Raw genomic sequence first — 17,239 nt, 5'->3', positions numbered from 1 at the left:
TATCTTGGGGTAGAGATACCTCAATCCAGAGAAGTAGCCCAAATTAGACTATTAAAAAAGTTAGCCTGGATCCCACACAGACAAATATTTGAAGCAGAGTAAGATATAGGGGTGTGCTAAGAGTAGAGCAGTAGAATTTGTTTTTAATTGCTGAAGTATAGATTCAGAATTGACACTATAGGCCAAATGATTTCCATCGGTCATAATCTCTGTGTTTCAAGACCACTGCTGTGTAGGTTCTTCTGGAAAGTACATGTTTGTGATATTAAGAGAGGACAGAACTGTGTTTTCTCTGATGCCTTCCGCAGTCGAACAGCCTACAAACACTCTGACTGAGCCCACAGGAGAACAGGTGAGATATTACAAGTGTGTTAGTGGCTGTGGAACTGTTTTCCTGAAAATTGCAGAGTTCCTGGTTCAGTCTACAGTGAGTAATTCCTCTGACATGTACTGTCAATTGATAAATTGAGGAATATTATTTATGTCAGCCGGCCAGAGGTAATGAGCTAATTAGGGGCTCATTGGCAGTGTTTTTCCAGACCTGAAGTTTTATATTCAGAACTAATACATTGTTCAAAAATAGTGAATGCAATTACTGTAAATATCCTTTGTAGCGAATACTGTTTGTTTTCCTGTTCAAACATGTTTGTCTGTTTTATAGCTTGAATAAACCATCATTAACAAATTGGAATAGAAATCCCGAATATGCTATTTAATCCCTTTAGGTATAGGGATTATTAAAACATCCTGAGGATGCAACTAGGTCGAATTTATTTTTTGCTTAAATTGAGATGTTTGATCTCTCATATCAAAGGCAACATAGGCTATGGAGCAAATCGTTTGTTCTTGCATTGCCTGTTGAGACCAGCAGTCATCGACAGGCACACAGCCTAGGGTCAACTCTGTACCCAGATTTCTTGTCAAGTGAGGCTCCACATAGGAAGCACACAATTACTTAACAAACCCCAAGCTCAGTTACAATCAGTCTTTCCCAAGGGTTTCTTTTGACAATCTGGAACCTTGCCTTCTCCAACAAGAGAGAATCTAATGATCCCCCCATGACATTCAATAGCATTAACATTGCTGAATCCCCCACTATCAACATCCTGGGGTTACTATTGACCAGAAACATAATTGGACCAACCATATAAATACTGTGGCTACAACAGGTCAGAAGCTGGGAATTCTGTGGAGTAATTCACCTCCTGGCTCCTCAAAATCTGTCCAAGAGGCACAATTCAGGAGTGTGATGGAATACTCTCCACTTGCTTAGATAAGTGCAGCTCCAACAACATTCAAGAATCTCAATACCATCCAGGAAAAAGCAGCCCAGTTAATTGGCATCCTGTCCATTACAGTAAACATTCACTCACTCCATCACTGATACACAGTGGCAGTAGTGTGTATCATCTACAAGATTCACAGCAGCAACTCACCAAGGCTCCTTCATCAGCACCATCCAAACCTGCGACCTCTACCACCTTGAAGGACAAGGGCAGCAATTGCATGGAACACCACCACCTGCTCCAAGTCATACACCATCCCGTCTTGGAACTATATTGCCATTCCTTTAACGTTGGTAGGTCAAAATCCTGGAATTCCCTTCCTAACAGCGCTGTTTGTGTTCCTACAACACGTGGACTGCTGCAGTTCAAGAAGGCAGCTCACCACCATCTTCTCAAAAACAGTTAGGGATAGGCAATAAATGCTGGCCTGGCCAGTGATGGCCACATCCATTGAACAAATACAAAATAATACATGTATGAAACAGCTGTTAAATGAAAGGAAATTAAGCCCTCCCCCCCATATAATGTGATATATTTTTCCAAACCATAAGCAAATGAAACAAACATGTTACAATACATTAATAAAGTAGAATTTGCATGACTACCTTTTGCTTTTGTTTTGAAAGTAAGCTACACGGGTGTGCAGCAAACAAATCCGGGGACATCACTGCAAACAGAGCACGGAGACACTCCCTCAGGAGCGATGCACTTACAGATTCTGCTGTGGAGCAAAACATCAGTTCGAATCAACACAAACTTCGTAGCAACTAAATATGTTTATACAGTCAGTTTCTTTCGAAACACTTGGGGAAATGAAGCATTTTTGAAAACTTTTTCCATCCACACCTAGTGAGGATCAAGCTAACCCAGATGCACTCAAAATATAGAAAACACAACTCATTTTCTCTCTAAACATGGGACTATTGATTTAAAATATACTGAGCAGCCAAATCAACTGTTATATGAATAAAAACCTCTTTAGTAACCCATAGTTCAACTGCCCAAGTATGTCTTTAAACTGGAGTGCTCATAGAGGTAGCAAAGTATAGAGAAACCTGTTTCACTTCACCCTGTAGGTGATAGGTCAGGAGTAAGAAAAGGCAAAATGTCCTTGACAACTATTTATCACATTGACTGTACTCATCATCCATTACTGATAAAAGAGTGGAAGGTCTGAATGAGAGGAGTAGGAAGCCAATTTTCAAGATGCAAAACCTCTGCTGTAGGTCCATTGAGTTGACTACTTAGAACAATATTTTCACCTGTCTTCAACATAGTGTCCAAACAAGAGCCCCTCCATCTCATGCAAGTTGCCAGCTTCAGAAGCCTTCTCAATGTTGGAACATCTTGAGTATCATTTCTAAATCCACTATTCATATGTTGAGGAAAGAATGAGTCTGAAGCTGGCCAGGCCCTTAAGTCAGGCTTCTTTCCAAGTAGCGTGAACACTCTTTTACACCTTTGTAAAGAAACTCTTTTTCCTCCCCAATCGAGGACAGCTGTTCTTAATTACCAACTTAAAGCATGTACTCTATTGCAGCACAATTTCAACATTATCATGATGCACACAATTCTGGAAATGAACAATACAGACTCTGCTTCTCTAAATGCAACAGGGGTGGGTGGAATGAGTAGCCAGGGAGCAGAATGCACCTGAAGACAATGGTTCTGTTTTTCAATGTTGAGCAAGTAGACGAGGAAGAGGTGGTAGTCAAAGTTAAATACTGAATGGCTCTAATGGTGATGATACACAAAAGAGAAGATATTAGTCAAGATAATCTGACTATATCTGGATGAACAGAAACGGAACATGTGAATGCAGTCCCACAAAGCTGTTTGGCGAGAGGCCTTAGAGGAGAATAGCATGATCAACTGTTTTTTCTTCCAAAACCCAACCTCCATGGATGAGTAGACGAATGACAATCGCTACATCATAAGCTTTACACAAATCAGCCAAGGCCCCAAACAGTCCTTTCAGGTGAAGCGGCGCTTCACTTGCACCTCCTTCAATTTGGTCTACTGTATTCACTGCTGCCAATGCAGTCTCCTCTACATTAGGAAGACTAAATGCAGGCTGGGTGACCGCTTTGCAGAATACCTTCGCTCAGTTTGCAAGCATCTTGCTGTCATGACCACATGTCCATCCTTGGCCTGCTGCAATGTTCCAGTGAAGCCCAATGCAAATAGGAGGAACAGCATCTCATCTTCCGATTAGGCACTTTACAGCCTTCTGAACTTAGCATTGAGTTCAACAACTTAAGACCATGAACTTTCTCCCTCTCTCCTCCATCTTTATCCCTTTTTTATTCCAATAGTTTTTTTATTTTAATTGTTATTATTTTTTAAAATCCTTTTTCCCCAACCAAGCACCAGCCCCCCACCACCCCCCACTCACCCCACACCCTGCCCCCAACCACTCCCACAGGGCTATCTGTCACTGGCTTCTATACTGCGCTTTCACAGAGCGCTGACCCTTGTGCTGCTATTAACACATTCTGCTCTACTTTTATGCCACTATCAGCACCTTCTTCAGTCTTTACCGCTACCATTAACACTCCTTTTGGCTTGTGTCCATGACAACTTTGTCAATCTCTCCCTAGCTCCCACCTATCCCTGACCTTCTATCTTGCTCCACCTGCTCTACCCCTCTTAATCAATATAAAATCCATCACACTTCTACTTCTCTTTAGCTCTGAAGAAGTCATACAGACTCTAAAACGTTAACTCTGTTTCTCTCTCCGCAGATACTGCCAGGCCTGCTGAGTTTTTCCAGCATTTTTCGTTTTTATATTTGCTATTTCTTCCCTGGCTTCTTTCAACAGCTAAGGGTACATTTCATCCGGTCATGGTGATTTATCACTTTTCAAGGATGCTAATCCTCTTAATACTGCCTCTTTCCCTATGTTTATCACATTCAATATTTCACACTCCTCCTCCCTAGCTACAATGACTGCATCATTCCCCTCTTTTGTGAAGACAGACGTAACAGGGTCATCATTCCAGCAGACTGGGATCATTAGTTGAAAACTGAATTATTTATCACAAAATTGGCAATATCACTTACATCACAATAATGCGGGGATGCTAACTGTTTAAATGCCACATCTAAAACCTTGGAAATCAAAATTCCAGTTGAACCTTCTAACTCAGCCAGCACTGATGAGATAGGTCGACACTGCACAAACACCTAGTGAAAATAGGATCATTCTGAATGCTTCTCTGCTCCAATTTTTACAAAATTCATCTACTTAAGCACTTAACAGCAGATGCATTACTAGGGAGGTACAAGAGCACTTCTGTCCCCTTGACAGATGTGTGCACATCATACACTGGTCCAAGCAGCGAGAACACATGAAGAAAATTCTCAAACTCCTTTCCACTAATTTCTTTTATTATGGGACAGGATTGTCCTTTTTTATAAAAAGCTGCAAATGATTCTGTTTTACCCACTCATAATTGTTCAATATACTGGAAACTGAATAAAAATAAATAAAGAGGACCATATTTAGACAGTCACGTTACACTTCAGCACAATTGAAAGTCCGCATATTCACACGGGTCACAGACATAGAATGTACTAAGTTCCAGAAGATGACCAAAAGCTTAAAAATTGACCATCTGTGGTGTACCAAGAAACCCCACTGCATTAATTTTCTCCAGATCATTTTCTCACTTCTTTTGCAATGTATAAAAATGGCAGCTTATCAACTGTCAGACTGAAAGCTGTTTGGGATATTGAGATTACACAGGCATCAAAGCCCAAAATACGTCGAGGCTCAGAGAAGCTCAGAGAACAAAGCAGAATGCAAACAGAGGCTACCAGCAGTGGTTAGACCCATCCAGCAGCCACTTGGTGGATTTGGAAGACCTGATGACAGAGTTAATGGCATGGTTTGTGATTCCACACTTCCAATAACTTTTGATGTTTTGTGGTTATTATTTTAGAAGTGTTACTTCAGGGTTATGCTTGGATGAGAAAACATCATGATAACCCAACTTCCTGTTTTGAGATTTGACTGGCTGCTGTTGAACAGATAGTGAAATGGTTCTAAGGAGATTGGTGTTTTGATTAGTAGATTTTTACTAAAGGGGAGATTTGTGTGAGCTTGATACGTGGACATGTGCAGGTCAACATTTAATATAGATGTGCATCAGTCAGAAGGTTTGCAATTCCAATCAAAGTTTAAGGAGGGGTTGGACAAAAGGCTAATCATGATTATTCTGTTCCCACCCTACTGCCACTTATCTGAGATCACTTTCCTTTGGACCTGTTCTATCTCCTATTGGTGGTGAATTCTTGTCGATAAAGATTGAGATTTCTGCTTCATTGAGGCAACATTTTGCAACTCTGAAGCAGAGAAGGCACTGTAGTTCCAGTTGCAATAAACACAGAAAACATCCAGCTTCCTGTTTGCAACCAACAAGAAACATATATCATATGTCTCCAGTGCCTAATCTAAGTTTCAGGTTTTCTGCAGTTTTGATATTAGTTGGGGTGCCTATATTTTTCTATTCATCTATCTTTTATTTAAACCAAACATGTTTTGTCAGCAATATCGCTTCATATTCACAAATAAACCACTTACCTTAAGATAGGTGAACAATTGGCATCAGGTAGGGCTGTACCGATAATATTTTGGAGGTACCTGTAACATTTATATTCTTTGCCTTTACACAGCAGCAGGAAGCACAACTCTGTGAATTTCACACTTTGATCTCCCATTAGTCTCTTCAGGAAGTGGAACATTCGGTGCTGGTGGTTGTACCAAGGATCCAAGGCTATTTTCTTAATGTCTGCATCACTGAAACCAAAATCTCTGGCTACTGCCTTCCATTCCAAGGCCAAAGCCCCTGCCATTCGGAACAGCCAGGGGTCAGAAGAGGACATTTGTCCTCTCTCGTTTTGATATTTTCAATCATTGCAACCCAACCAGTGTTTGGTGTGCAATTGTATTTTGGGTGGACAGCTTTCAATGGAGGTATCAGCAACATCAACATAACATCCTCCTGTGGACAAAAACATAAAAAAAGGAAATGTCTACATTGGAAATTAACTGTGGTTTTGAAGCATGCACAACAGTGAATGGGGATTAGGAGGGGCACATTGTGGAGGGTGAGGGGAGAGGGGTGACACATGATGATGGCAGGTTGGGAAGAGAGACAAACACAAAAATTGAAGACAAGGTCACAGTTCAGTTTGATGATTATGATGTCCAACTATAACAACTTGTAATTATATAACACTTTTCGTACAGAAAAACATCCCAATCTGCTTCACAGATTTCATAAGATAAATGTGGGCCTGAGCAAAAAGCTGTATGGCTGAGGGGCGGTGGCGGGTGGGGGGTGCAGGGGTGCATGGTGACCAAGAGCTCGGTCGGAGGTGGAGTTTTTAGGGTCTGAGGGGAAGGGTGTGGAAAAGCAGAGGGGTTAAGGAAGGGAATTCAAGAATTTGGAGCCTAGGTATTTTAAGCCATAAGCACAGCTGCCAGGAAGCGACCATCTCCAACAAGAAAGAAGCTAACATTTGCCCCTCAGCAATCAAAGGTATTACCATTAATGAATTCCCCACTATCAACATTGTGGGTGTTACCATTGACCAGAAACTGAACTAGATTAACCATATAAATACTGTGACTACAACAGTAGGTCAAAGGCAATGAATCCTGCAGCAGGTAACTCACCTCCTGACTCTCCAAGCCTGTCCACCATCTACAGAGCACAAGGCAGGGGTGTGTTGAAATACTCTCCACTTGCCTGGATGAGTGCAGCTCCCACAACACTCAAGAAGCTTGATACCATCCAGGACAAAGCAGCCTGCTTGATTGGCACCCCATTCACAAACATTCACTCCCTCCACCACTGACACAGGGGCAGCACTGTGTACCACCTACAAGATGCACTGCAGGAACTCACCAAAGATCCTAAGACAGCACCTTCCAAACCCACAACTAACATCTAGAAGGACAAGGGCAGCAGGCACATGGGAATACCACCTGGAAGTTCCTCTCCAAGCCTGGCTTGGAAATATATTGCCGTTCCTTCTCTGTCACTGGGCCAAAATCCTGGAACTCCCTCCCTAACAGCACTGTGGGTGTACCTGCACCACATGTACTGCAGCAGTTCAAGAAGGCAGCTCACCACCACCTTCTCAAGGGCAACTAGGGATGGGCAATAAATGCCAGCCTAGCCAGCAATGCCCACATCCCATGAATGAATATAAATAAGGGATGAAGAGAGGTATAAAGGGATGCACAAGGCCAAAGTTGGAGAAACAGAGAGCTGAATTTTCAAGCTCCACTGGGGATGAGAACAGAAGCAGACAGGGCCCAAACTTTGAACATCCAGATTTATTAATTAAATTCAAGTTCCACCAGCTACCATGGTGAGATTTGAACCCATGTCCCCAGAACATTATCCTGGGACTCTGAATAACTCGTCCAGTGACATTACCACTACGCCACCATGTCCCCTTTACACACCATCTATTTCTTTACACATTTTCTTCCTAAGCGGTTTCCCATCCCTGAATCGGATGATATTTCTGCTGTTCATGTGTTTTTCCAACTCTTGTGAGATATGTGGATATCCGTAGGCTGCTAGATTTTTCAGAAATTGTTTTACCTCAGTTGGACTGAACCACATCACTGTGTGCAATTGCTTTTCCTGAAACAGAGAGAGAGAACCTAAACATGTGTCAAACATCACCTAAACCATTTCTATCCCTCCAGTGCATTTTTAGCAATGGTTCATCCTCCTTCTATGCTCAGTCACCTCCAGGATCTCCTTGGACTTTCCGTCACTGAGATGTTGTCCTTTAGAGATATCATCTACAGGCTGGCAGTGGGGACAGGGAGTTTCCATTCATGTATGCTGATATTCCCACATCCATCCTTTCACAATCTTACTCATCCTACTGTCCAACATCAAGGCTTGGATGAACCAGAACCTCTTTCAGATTAAAGTTGGAAACCTATAAGCTATGGCTTTTTATGTCTGCCACAAACTCTGCTCCCTTATTAATCATGCCATTCCCCTCATGCAGCCACTTGCTCAGACTGAACAAAATTGACTTCAATCGCAGCATCAAACACATTCAATCAGTGGCTGCATGTCCTGTTCTGTGGCTTGTGGATAGTAAAGTCAGCACAAGCATCACTAGCTCAGTAATGTCGTACTGCCTCAAATGGGGTCATGATGTTGATCACACTGTGTCATATCACACTCAATTTCACAAATTATCACACTTATTTTAGGCTGCATGAAAATACACTAGCAAGCATTTATTTGGAGTGCAAACCTGTTCAAATACATGCTCCAATAACAGGAACCTCATTGACTTCACTGTCTTCACCCACATGGAATCTGAAATTAATGAAATGAGACAAAACTTACAAGAAGATCATGGCAGGAAAGGGAGAACAGTATTGAATTTGTTGGCGTGCAAATTGTGGCCTTTTATATTAGCAGATCTCCTGTGGCATTGCTCTTTATACATTCATTGCCACATATTTTACAAATATTTTCAGGAAAATATTTGTCCTCAGTATGGAGGCAACATTGAAATGGCCACATTTATCACTAGTGATGTTATCCTGCTGGCATAAGGAAGCTTTAAGCAACAATATTTAGTTAGGATTAACAAGTACAAGGCGGTATCAGAGTTTAGCTATTCTACTGGCTGTTCCTAACAGTAGCTTGTTTTATATTGGTTTCCAAAGTGTAGGATAATTGGTTAAGGTCAGCTAGCAATTGTGGGGAATCTGGTTTCTTTGTCTTTCAAATGAGACATTAAACCAAGTCTGCCCTCTCAAGTGAATGCAAAAGATCCCATGGCACACATGTGAAGAAGTGCAGGGAAGTTATCCCAGGTGTCCTCACCAAGATTTATCCCTCAATCAACATCACAAAAATATCTGGTCATCATCAAATTGCTGTTTGTGGTTGCAAAATGGCTGCTGCGTTTTCTACAGTGTAACAATCATTACACTTCACAAGTACTTCATTGGCTGTAAAGCACTTTGGGGCAGACTGTGGTCATGAAAGGTTATATAAATCAAGCCTTTGTTTTTTTGAAGAACTATCAATTACTGGGGCCTTTCTACAAAAACATTCTAACTGACTGCCTTTATTTAAGTAACGGACAGGAACTGCACTACGTACACACTGATAAACAAAGTTGGAAAATGTTTTAACTAGATGCTTTGGGCTACTGAGGTTTTAGGAGGATTTTTTGGTGGAAGCTAACAATAAAGGTTAATGTTTTCATTCTGCGAGCTAAAATGAGAAAAGTCCTTCCCACAAAGCAGGTCAGAGAATGAGAAGGATGGTGCTCTAGATCACTGGCACATTGAAACTCAGAGACAATTAAGCATAATAATAGCATTCTGCTACAAATGAGAATTTGCTTTAGGACTGTGTCTTTAATTTAAGATAAAAAGAGGTCATGTGACCTCTTCTGAAGTTTGCCAAATAATATACGTGGATGACGTGGCTGTTAAAAGTTAAAAGGGGGGGGGGGGGGTGTTTTATTGGGAAGAAAGTGTAAAGTGTTCACACTTGGAGACAATGACAGTAGTATCTGTGTTTACAGTGATTGGACTGCAAATCTCCAAAGACCCAGGAAGGTGCTATGAATGTCAGTTTGTAAGCGGTTATGCTTTGAACTGTCCATACTTCCAAGATCAAAGACAGTTGGGGTCTCAAGAATAGCTACTCAGCATTTCAGCCTGAATACAAGGCCTACATAATTCATGCTAACACAGAGAAGGGCTTTGAGAGGGGAAGAGTTTCCAAGCTATCCCCGGAAATAAAAAGACACAGGCAATCTGTCAGGTTCTGGGAGAGAGGGTGCAGCTATAGGCCGAATGTCTCCATGGTTTACCACATCGCAATGAATGTGGGAGCTCAGGCTTGGATTGAAAAGACCAAATCCATGATGATTTAAAACAAGGCTGGAAAATTTGCCTAGCTTGAGAAAGAGAAAGAACCGCCAGGAAAAACCCTCATTGTGAAAGACTGTTCTGGAGTTAAATGTTACCAGGCCGTGAAAGTAAAGAGACGGACATGAACCCTCTGGAGCCAAGAGTCACTTTGGACTGGGTCTCGGAAAATTAAATGACTACTTACAGGACAGTGTAAAAAAACCTGTGATATGGGTTTTCATCAGTACGCTTAAAGTAAAAAGGGAAAGTTCTGTTTTGTAGCTTAAAGTACAAGCTGCCTGCAAAAATAGTTTTAGTCATAGCACTCTTTGTCTGCTTGTAACAGTAAAAATAAAAGGAAATCACCAAGCCTCCTTAGGCAGCACCTTCCAAACACATGACCGCTCCCAACTAGAAGGACAAGGGCAGCGGACACTTGGGAACACCACCGTCTGAAAGTTCCCCTCCAAGCCACTCACCCCCCTGACTTGGAAATATATTGTCATTCCTTCACTGTCGCTGGGTCAATATCCTGGAACTCCCTCCCTAACAGCACTATGGGTGTACATACAACACATGGACTGCAGCAGTTAAAGAAGGCAGCTCACCACCACCTTCTCAAGGATGGGCAATAAATGCTGGCCCAGCCAGCAATGCCCACATCCCATAAATGAATAACTAAAATAAGTGAAATCTTGGCGTCTCATATTTTCAACAATCAAATGGGTGTTCAAATTTCTTATTTTAAAGTTAAAGTTGGTCTCTCGACAGGGAACATAACAATTGATATATCAAAATTAGTGATGCACCAAATTGCTTAAGATTTTGAGTTAATGTAAAGGAAGAACGGCTTAATTAGCCAAGACCTGCAAACCCTTTTTCAGGGAGCTAGGGAGAAAAAGTACATATTTTAAGATAGCGAAAGCAGTGCACACACAAAGAATGGGAGGACATAACTTAGAGCAAATTGCAGTCAACCACCAAGCTTTCAGATGTACCTGGCTCTCAAACGTAGATTTCCCATCCATAGTCCAGGGAAGGCTAGGTCCATCTGAGCTCCAACAAATTGTCAATGACACCTGTAGCCAGCCAACACTTATTCACTTCACAAGAAAAGTACTCAGGACAAAAAGAAATCATGAGCATCAAAGCAGTGAGGCTGTACCACTCAAATTGCAAACATTCATGTACTAGATAATGAAGGAATAATAGATTATAGAGACAAGTACAACATGCTGAGTACTTGCTTACAATATGGGAACTATATTTTAGGAAGCAGGTGGAAGCTATGGAGGAGATGCAGAAGGGATTCACAAAGACAATACCAGGGATGAGGTGCTTTTGGTATAAGGGGAGACCAGAGTAACCAAGCCTTTGGACAGATAAAGTGGAGGGGACAAATTTAGTCGATGTGATATGCATGGACTATTAAAAAGCTTTTGACTAGCTTTTACAACAGGAGAATATTGAAAAATATTTGAACACCCATTTGATAAGGGGTATTCGGGAAAGGTACTACATTGGAGTCAAAATTGGCAGAAAGGAAGAAACGAAAGCCGGGATTTTCCGGCCTTGCCCAAGACAATGCCCTGCACTGGCAGGACTGAAAAATCCCACCCAGAGACTAAGAGTTAAGGACACTCCATCAAAGCAGTTGGAAATGAGTGTCCCTAAGGGGTTTGGTTCGGGATTGGTTTTGTTCAGTGTATATCAGTCATTTGTATATAGGCCAAGAGGGTATAGTGTCCAAACATGCAGAAAATACAGGAAGGACCAGGAAATATTTCTGAGGACAAAAGAAATATTCAAGGATGTATTGACAAGGTAGTAGAATGTGTACTAGCAACAGCAGATAACATTCAATATCAGTAAATGTGAGGTGGTATATTTTGATTAGAAAAATACAAGTAATAATTATACTTTCAATGGGGGGGTGGGGAAGCTGAGTAATGTGGAAGATGTGTATGCCATATACAACATGCACTGCAGCAACATGTCACTTCTTTGACTGCACTTCCCAAACCTGTGACACTACTCTGGGAGAGAATAAATAAATTTAAGAGATGGGTTGCAGGCTCACAAGACATTAAAAGCAGCAACTCAAGTTGATAAGCCCAGAAAAAAGCTAATGAAATACTAGCAAGAGGTTTGAAGTATAAAAGTTGATAGATAATGGAAAATCTATATAAAACCTCAGGAAGACTGCAGAGTTTTGGACTGCACACTTGTCTGGAGCATGTTGGGGCTTTAGAGAAGGTACAGCACAAATTCACCAAGAAGATGACTGGTATGAGGAAAAACACGTGCAAATACAAAATCAGGCTTGAAATTCTACTTCTGATTCTGTTAGAATTGGTGATTTGCTACAGGTATGTATAATTATGAAGTGATAGGAGTGACTCCAGAGAACAGAATATAATCACTTTACCAACCCCTCCAGGAACCCAGATTTGGACAACTGGAAACTGGCCTTGGTAATCTGGGAGTGCTCCGATTTTCAAAATCCTACATCTAACAGTTGCTTTCACCAATAGATGTCGGCTGTAAGATCTCATCACCTCTGAAGTTGTAAAAAGTTTCCATTTGATCTTCTTTAGTTTTCATCGATAAAAGAACAGCATGCAGAAACACTCTTTTGTACCAAACGTCTGTTCTTTGTGCAACCGTGACAACGGTTGTATAAAAGAACTCTGCTGGTGCTGTTAAGTGCTGCACAGTGTGAAGCTTCTGGAATGGATAAATACTGAGTAACCCAGTCAGAGTCTTCAAATCCACTTTAGTCAGATTCAGACCTTTAGCAGTTGCCACCGAGTCTTGTAACACTTGCCCTTAAAGCAAACCAGAAATAGCCATCAATAAAAACAGGCTGTACAAGGCTTCCTTCACCTTATTTAGGGCTGACTCCAGCCAGATTTCTGGCCTCAGGATTTCGTGGCACACATCTCTCTAGCTTCGACTGGCATCCAGTCAGAATGCCAGTAGATATATGTGGCATTCTTTGAGGATCTCCCATCACTGGAGAGACACATGGCTGGCAAACCGCCTGTTAAACTTTATTGGTCACTGAAAATGCATCATTGATTAAGGGAACTAGTCACAGTCAATCAGAAGATCTTGCATAGCCAATTTTTACACAGGGCTACCTTTGTTAATTGCAACAATGGAGTCAAACAGGTAGCCCAGAAGACAACTTTTGCATCCACAGTCTGCACCAGATACTGGTATATGGCAGATGCATTTTCTCTTCTGAAATATATGACCAGAAACATAACCGGAGAGGTACACATTCTTCTGTATGGCCAGTTCTCATCCCAGATTCATTCCCAATCATAGTAACATAGTCATGTGTTTAATAGGCATGGATTGGATGTAAAGCACAATAAAGTTATCTGGTCTAAAGACAGAAAATTCTGGAACTCTCAGCAGGACACACAGCATTAGTGGAACAGGGTTAACAATTCAGGTTGATGGTCTTTAATCAGAACTTGAAGTTGCAGATTTAACAATTTGTAAGCAAGTACATAGGTCAGGATAAGTGGGGGGTGGGGGCAGGGGTGCCAAAGCATTGTGGTGAGCAAAGAACCAAAGGGAAGCTTAATAATAAGAGTGATTAAAAGGAAAAAGGGATGATGGAGTAGTGTTAAAGGGGTTGGGTATGGGGCAAGTAAAAAGATGGAGCAGCTGTAAATGGTAACAACAGAACCATTAACAGCATCTGCTGTCCAAGAAAATGGGAGCAGTGTTTATAATCTGATGTTGGTGAAATCAAATTGGCATCCAGAAAGCTGTAAAGTGCCTAGTCAAAGGAAGAAGCACTGTTCCGCAAACTTGTGTTGACCGTCATTAGAATACTATGGGAGGTCAAGGACAGAGAGATCAGAGTGGGAGTTGGGCAGTGAATTAAAATTGCAAGCAGGGTGACATTTGCAGACTAAAAGGAAATGTCTTTTTATTTGTTCACACATAGAATGTGGGTGTCGCTAGGAAGGCCAGCATTTAATGACTATCCCTACTTGCCTTTGAGAAGGTAATAGTGAGCTGCCTTCTCAAACTGCAGCAGTCCGTGTGATGTAGGTATATCCACAGTGTTGTTAAGAAGGAAGTCCTGATAAGTTGCTGCAGTGCATCTTGTAGATAGCAGATATTGCAGACACAAGGTGGTGGAGGGAGTGAATGTTTAAGGTGGTAGATGGGGTGCCAATCAAGTGAACTGCTTTTTCGGGATGATGTCGATCTTCTTGAATGTCATTGTCGCTGCACCATCCAGGAAAGTGGGGAGTATTCCATCACACTCCTGACTTGTGCTTCGTGGATGGTAGGCAGGTTCTCAGGAGTCAGAAGGTGAATTTCCAGCAGAATTCCCAGACTCTGACCTGCCCTTCCAGCCATGGTATTTATGTGGCAAGTGCAGACAAGTTTATGGTCTATGGCGACGCCTAAGATGTTGATGTGGGAGAATTCAGCAATTGCAATGTTGTTGAATGTCTAGGGGAGATGGTTAGATTATCTCTTGTTGCAGGTGGTTATTACCTGATACTGTGTGGTGCAAATGTTACTTGACACTTAACCCAGGTCTGAGTGTTGTACAGGTTTTGCTGCATGCGTACATGGATTGCATCATTATCTGAGGGTTTGCAAATGGAACAGAACAATGTGAAATTAGCAGCAAACATCCCACTTCTGACCTTATGATGGAGGGAAGGTCATTGATGAAGCAGCTGAAGATTGTTGAGCTTCGGGCATTACTCTGAGGAACTCCTACAGTGATGTCCTGGGGCTGGGATGATCAGCCTCCAACAACTACAACCATCTTCCTTTGCGCTAGGTATGACTCCAACCAATGGAGTGTCTTCCCCCGATTCCCAATGACCTCATTTTTGCTCTTTGAGCTCTTTGAGGCCATACTTGGTCAAAAGCTGCCTTGATGTCATGGGCAGTTATTCTCATCTCACTTCTGGAGTTCAGCTCTTTTGTCCATGTTTGGACTAAGGCTGTAATGGCTGCAGCTGAGTGTTTATGGTAGAACCAAAACTGAGCATTGGTGATCAGGTTATTGGTAAATACCACTGATAGCAATGTTGACAATACTTTCCATCTTTGCTGATGATTGAGAGTAGACTGATGGAGCAGTAATCTGTTAGGTTGTCCTACTTCTCCGACAGGACGTATCTGGGCAATTTTTTATGTTGTCAGGCAGATGCCAGTGTTGGAGCTATACTGGAGAGGCTTGGCACTGTGGGTGAGGTGACTCAATCTGGAACACATCTTCAGCATTACAGCTGGCATCTTCAGTGTTTAGCAAAGTGATCACCCAATCTGCCTTTGTTTTCCCCAGTGTAGAGTTCACTGCATCGTAAGTAGTGAATACAGAAACCAAGTTGAATGAAGTACAAGTAAATTGTTGTTTCACCTGGAATGAGTGTTTGTGGCACTGGACAATGGGAAGGAACAAACAGAAAGGGCAAGTGTTGCATCTTCTGTGCTTACATAGGAGTATGCCAGGGGCGGGGGAGCAGCTGTTGGTGATGATGGAAGAGTGGACCAGGGTGTTGCAGGATGCTGAAAAAGGATTAAAGGACAAGGTGGGTTTGGTTGGGGTATTACACTGGAGGTGCTAGAATTGGCTAAGGTTGATCCATTGAACGTGGAGGCTGGTGAAATGGACAGTGAGGACAAGAGGAACCAATTGTTGTTTTGGGAAGGAGCTGAAGGAGTGAGGGCCGAAGTGCAGGAAATGGGAAGTACACAGTCAAGGGCCTTGTCAGCCACAGTGAAGTGGAATACTAGGTTGAGGAAAAAGGAAGTCATATTGAAAGCACTGGTGTGGAAGGTGACATTGTCAGAACAGAAGCGATGGACATGGAGAAGCTAAGAGAATAGATTAGAATTTTAGCAGAAAGCAAGGTGGGCGAAAGTGCAATCAAGGTAGCTGAGGGAGTAGATATTGGTCGATAACTTTACCTAGAAATGGAAACAGAGAAGTTGAGGCTGGGACACAAGCACGACTCTTCAGTCACCAAACAATCCCTCTAATCATCGTACTAGCCAGGCTTCCTCCTCTGATCAGCAGCAAAATTGACAGCAGCTACCCTCATTGGTTGGATGATTCTTTATTGTTCTGCCCAGGTTGAATGGGTGGAATGGTAAAAGAAAGTGGTGGTCTCCCAGTGACACCTACCTTGCTCTGGCTTCAGCTTCAGTAATGAGGTGTAAAGATTCCAAACTTTAACGTGAAGTAAAGACGATGCAAGAAAATGAGAGGATTGTCACAGATTAGACTTGTCCCAGTAACAGCCAGTTCTAATCACAGTTTTCACCACACTGAGCAAGTCTTCCAGCCCATGTCCTGCATTACACTCCAGATTTTTGCAGTAATCATCCAGCTCATGCAATCAGCTCTTGTTCTGCTGACATTGGGCCTCAGTACAGATTGTGGAAGATAACAATATCCCTGGCTGCAGCTCCAGGACAAGGGCTTCAATGTCGACTACAAAATATGAAAGAACAAATTCCAAGTGACAGGCACATGTGGTAACATGCAACAATTCTATTACAAAACCAAACACCTTCAAACAAAGGCAGGTAAATGGAGTTGAGATACAGATCAGCCATGATCTAACTGAGTGGCAGAACAAGCTTGAGGGCTGAATAAGCTCCTCCTATTCCTTAAAAACAGCAACAAATCCAGAAACTCTCTGTTAAGGAAACTGGACAATAAGGGAAAAGTTGTGTCCATTGTTTTTTTCACTTCTGTTCCTTAGAGTCAATGAATTGTCTTTCTAACCCCTGTTTGAAGGTCACTGCTTCACTTTCTTCCCCAACAGATTTTTTTTACACACAAAACCAGAATTAAGAGCATCATGTAGGTGCAAAAGAATAAAACTGAACTGACCATTCAGCTATAATCTAGGCATTGAATCAGGAAAGCACACCCAGCCCAATTGGCCCTGCAAAGTCCTCAGTAATATCTGGAGATCATTACTAAATTTGGAAGTTCCACCGCCTAATCAAGCAACAGCCTGTCATAGT

This window comes from Carcharodon carcharias, chromosome 19 (genome assembly GCF_017639515.1).
Source record: "Carcharodon carcharias isolate sCarCar2 chromosome 19, sCarCar2.pri, whole genome shotgun sequence".
Lineage (NCBI taxonomy): Eukaryota > Metazoa > Chordata > Chondrichthyes > Lamniformes > Lamnidae > Carcharodon > Carcharodon carcharias.
This window is presented reverse-complemented; position numbering follows the sequence as displayed.